Genomic DNA, 4,528 nt, shown 5'->3' with positions numbered 1-4,528 from the left:
TGAAATGGAGATAATACAGCAGACCGGTAAACGGAAGCCTGAAGAACAGGCTGTGGCTAAAAAAAAAAGTCGGGGGGGTTAATATTGCCCCTGATGTTGTGCACGATCAGGAAAGAGAGCATTTACTTGCACATATTGGGAAGCAAGAAAAGTACCTGACTGTGATTAGTAGTCCAGACACTCCAACTTGGGGGCTGGAAATTGAAAGAACTGATTTCCAGGGCTCTACATTTCTGGAGGAGGGAGATGTGCAGACTTTCTCTGCTGTGTCTGTTTTTTTGAAACCAGCAGTTGCAGCAGAGGGCGAGTCAGATAATAATGAAAAGATGGCTGCCACGGGCAAAGACACAGACAAGATGGCTGCCACAAACAAAGACAAAGACAAGATGGCTGCCACAAACAAAGACAAAGATAAAGGAGCTGATAACAATACAATCAAAGACAAGGACAATATTGAGAACACAAGAGGAGACGATCAGTGGCATAACGTGGGAGAGAAAAAGAAAGGGGAAAAAAGGGACAAAAAATGATTCAGTTTGTGTTTTTTTCTGTCATTCTTGTTTGTACAATGATGATATTGAATTTATGTTCTGTAAATGTTAGAGGTATTAAAGGGGCTGATAAGAGAAAGAGTGTTTTTGGTTACCTGAACTCTATTAGTGCAGATATTATATTTTTACAAGAGTGCAGTATTTCCTTTTCAAATGATTATGCAAATTTAAAAAAGGAATGGAATCTGTGTGGGCGGGATCAAATGTAGAAAAGGCTGCAGGGTTGGGGATTCTGTGTAAAAACCCTCATATTGAAGTTAAATCTGTTTCTGATATAATTCCAGGGCGTTTGTTAGCAGTTGATATAAAGTATCATGAAACAGAAATGTGTTTAGTGAATATTTATGGGGCTCAAACATGTGCAGAGAGGGAACATATTTTTGAACACTTAAGATTGCTTTTAGTGAGCAACAAAACTTTAATAGTGGCGGGAGATTTTAATTGTGGATTGTTACCTGCTGATAAAAGGAAGCGGAATTTAGATGAATCAGGAAAATTGTTAAAAATAATAGTGAAAGATGCTCACTTGAAGGATGCAGCAAAATGCTTTTGCCCATTAGACCCTGGTTTTACATGGTTCAATAAAGCACAGTCCTCCTTTTCTAGAATAGATTTTTGTTTCGTATCACAGTTTTGAAATGTGAAAAATTGGAATTTTTTTTTCAGACCACAAGAGTTTGGTGGTATCTGTTGAACTGGTTAACAAATTTGAATATGGAAGAGGTTCTTGGAAATTTAATTGTGCATTGTTACAGAATCAGGATTTGGTTAAGGCTTTTAAAAAAAGGTATACAGAGTGGAAAGAGTTGAAAGTGTGTTTTGATTCGGTGTGTGAATGGTGGGAAAGAGTTGGACAAAAGGCTATTTTATATCACTAGGAAGGAGGAGGGCAGAGGAAAGGAAAAATAAATATGCTAAATTACAAAAAAGATTACAAATCTTGTTTGGGTTGCAGAGTCAGGGGTTTGATTTCCAGGAGGAAATAAGAGATATTAAGGAGAAACTGTATAAGATGTTTTTATAAATGGAAAAATAGGTTATGTTTAGGGCTAGAGTCAAGTACATGGAAGAAAACGAGACTTGTAGTAGTTTTTTCTTTAAAGTAATGTTTAAGAAGAAGAGAATGGGGGAGTTCTGAAAGGAAAAGATGAAATGTTAAAAATTGCTGAGGAGTTTTATAAATCTCTTTATGAAGCGAGAGAAACAGATCCTGTAATACAAGATTTGTTTCTTAAAAGTCTGGAAACCAAGGTAACATTAGAAGAGAATAATGATTTGTTGAGGAATATAAATTTGGATGAGATTAAAGAAGCATGTTTTTCTTTTAAAACAGGTAAGACTCCTGGATCAGATGGGTTGCCCATAGAATTCTATTGCACATTTTGGGAATTGATTAAAGAAGATCTATTAGAAGTTTTCAATGAATGTTTGAGTAGTGGACTAATAAGCGATTCTATGAGGGAAGGGCTGATAACTCTCATATTTAAAAATAAAGGGGAAAAAGAGGAGCTGAAAAACTGGAGGCCTATTAGTCTCCTCAATTGTGACTATAAGATCTTGTCCAAGATAATAATGTTTAATTAATCCTGACCAAGTATGTGGTGTTCCAGGAAGAGCTATTGCTGAGAATTTAGTATTGATTAGAGATGCATTTATCTATTCAAAGGAGAGAGAGTCACCTTTATGTTTAATCTTGACCAAGAAAAGGCCTATGATCGGGTTGATCATTGTTTTATGTTTAAAGTTTTGGAGTACATGGGTTTGGATCAAAGATTTGTTAGATGGGTGAAGATGCTGTACAGAGGCATCAGTAGTGAAGTTATTGTTAATTGATTTATGTCTGGTGGTTTTGAGGTGAAGTCAGGGGTGAGACAAGGGTGCCCTTAATCACCCCTGTTATATATTTATTGTTTAGAACCTGCACTTTTACGAATTAGAAAGAATACACAGATTGAGGGGGTGGTAATTCCTGGCTCTGATCATCAGGAGGTTAAAGCCTTAGCATACATGAAGCTTTGAAAATTATGGTTTTGTATGGGAAAGCTTCTGGTTCAAAAATCAATATGGAGAAAAGTGAGGCTTTTTGTATGGGGGAGTGGGAGGAGAGAGATGAATTTAAGAAAATGTTAAAATTGAAGAATGATTACATTAAAGTTTTAGGCATGATTTTTGATAAAAATGTGAGTGGGGTAAGGAATTGGGTGGAGGTGATGGGTAAAGTGAGAAAGAAAATCACTTTCTGGAATTCCAGAAAGCTGTCAATGGAAGGTAACATTTGAATTATTAAAGTGGTGTTTATGTCAATGCTCTTGTATGTAGCAAAGGTTTTTCCTCCGGATAGAGCGTCTTGCAAATCGATTAATAGGGAGCTGTTCATTTTCTTTTGGGGAGGGAGAATGGAAAAGGTGAAAAGGGAAACTGTAATGTTGGAGAAGAAAAATGGAGGGAAAGGTTTTCCTAATGTCATTTTTTATTTGTATGCAAATTTTGTCTGTTTTCTAATTAACACAATTCTTCAGATGAATAAGAAATGTAGTTTCTTTGCCAGGTTTTTTTTGGACAATTTTTAAGAAGGATGGGTTTAATTCATATAAATTTGACAGTGCCCTACAGTTGGATGATGCCTTTTGTATACAAGAAGGCTTCAAGGTTTATTTTAGAATATGATCTGATGGATTGGCCAAAAGCAAAGTGGAAACTTAAAGATTTGCAGAAAAAGAAACTGGCAAATAATAAATTAATCAAAGTTAATTTTCAGTGTGCAGACGTGTCAACAGTTGTGTGGAGAAATGTAGGATATCCTGGCTTATCTAATACTCAGAAGGATATAGCTTGGCTATCTGTACATGCACGCTTACCTTGTCGGCAGTTTATGTACAAAAGACAAATGGCAATGACAGATACATGTGTAAGAGTTGATTGTAAGGAAACTGAATCGGTGGAACATGTCTTTTGTAACTGTAAGTTTGCTAAAGGATGTTGGGGGAGGGTAAAAGTGCCTCTGAAAAAATTTATCAAAACAAATGAATTGACATGGAATGTGATTATGTTGGGCCAAGAGGGGGTTTAAAAACAGATCATTGGAAGAAGGCATGGCTGATCATCAACAGTGCCAAAGAAGCTTTGTGGTTGTTGAGAAACATGAATCTGTATAATAAAACAAAAAATCAAGCAACAGAAATTGATTTTTGTAAAATTGTTTTTGGTAGAGTGAAAGATTATATCTGGATGGATATTAAGAACTTGGGTAAAAACAATGCAATGAAAAAATGGAAAATTAATTCAATGACAGATTTATTTTTGTAAAATGTATGTTTTGGTGATGTGATTATGTAATGGATTTTTCTAATAAACTTTTATATAAAGCTAGCAAAATGCGTTTCTAAAGTGTTTGGACTCGCTATCCATGAGGAGGAGTGAAAGTGTTTGTTTTTGAGCGTGAAGGGGACAGCGAGTGTTGTTTTCAGCCAAATGCTCGCTGTTATTGATGACCGTTCCAGTGTTCCTTAGGGGCCTGGAGGAAGCAGACACGTTCTGAGTGGGTATCATCAAAAAGTACAAAAGACTAACTACAGTTGCAAAGCACTGCTGCTTTTTCGATGATTGATTAAAACTATCAAACTGGCAGGAAACATATAACACATTAATTGCGATCGATTTGATACCAATAGGCTTACATAACAGCTATTGTGTATAGACAATGTCATATACGCCGAAATGAACACGGACGGTCTTTATTAAGGGCTGACTCGTTTAGATGTTCGAGAGATCTCGGTGTACTGGACAAATCTACTGGATTTTTTCCATGTCGTAATTGTGCCGCCCGTGATAATGCATTTAAAACTAAGAATTTTACAAGCCATACGATGAAAAAAGAGTACCGAATCTTACAAGTGATGACCTGTGCTTCAACTCATGTCATTTATTTGATTTCTTGTCCTTGCCATTTGCAATATGTTGGTACAACTACTAGACAG

General features: G+C 36.1%; 1 non-coding gene across 1 annotated transcript; it reads left to right on the top strand.

The window, feature by feature from the left end:
- The first annotated feature begins 3,887 nt into the window (after nucleotides 1-3,887).
- On the top strand, nucleotides 3,888-4,094 carry LOC131727456 (small nucleolar RNA U3). Its single transcript, XR_009322178.1, has one exon. It is a non-coding gene; the product is annotated as a small nucleolar RNA U3 (small nucleolar RNA).
- Nucleotides 4,095-4,528: the final 434 nt, after the last annotated feature.

This window comes from Acipenser ruthenus, unplaced genomic scaffold (genome assembly GCF_902713425.1).
Source record: "Acipenser ruthenus unplaced genomic scaffold, fAciRut3.2 maternal haplotype, whole genome shotgun sequence".
In the NCBI taxonomy this organism is placed as follows: Eukaryota; Metazoa; Chordata; class Actinopteri; order Acipenseriformes; family Acipenseridae; genus Acipenser; species Acipenser ruthenus.
The sequence above is the reverse complement of the archived record's forward strand: the minus strand, read 5'-3'. Positions and strand labels throughout refer to the sequence as shown.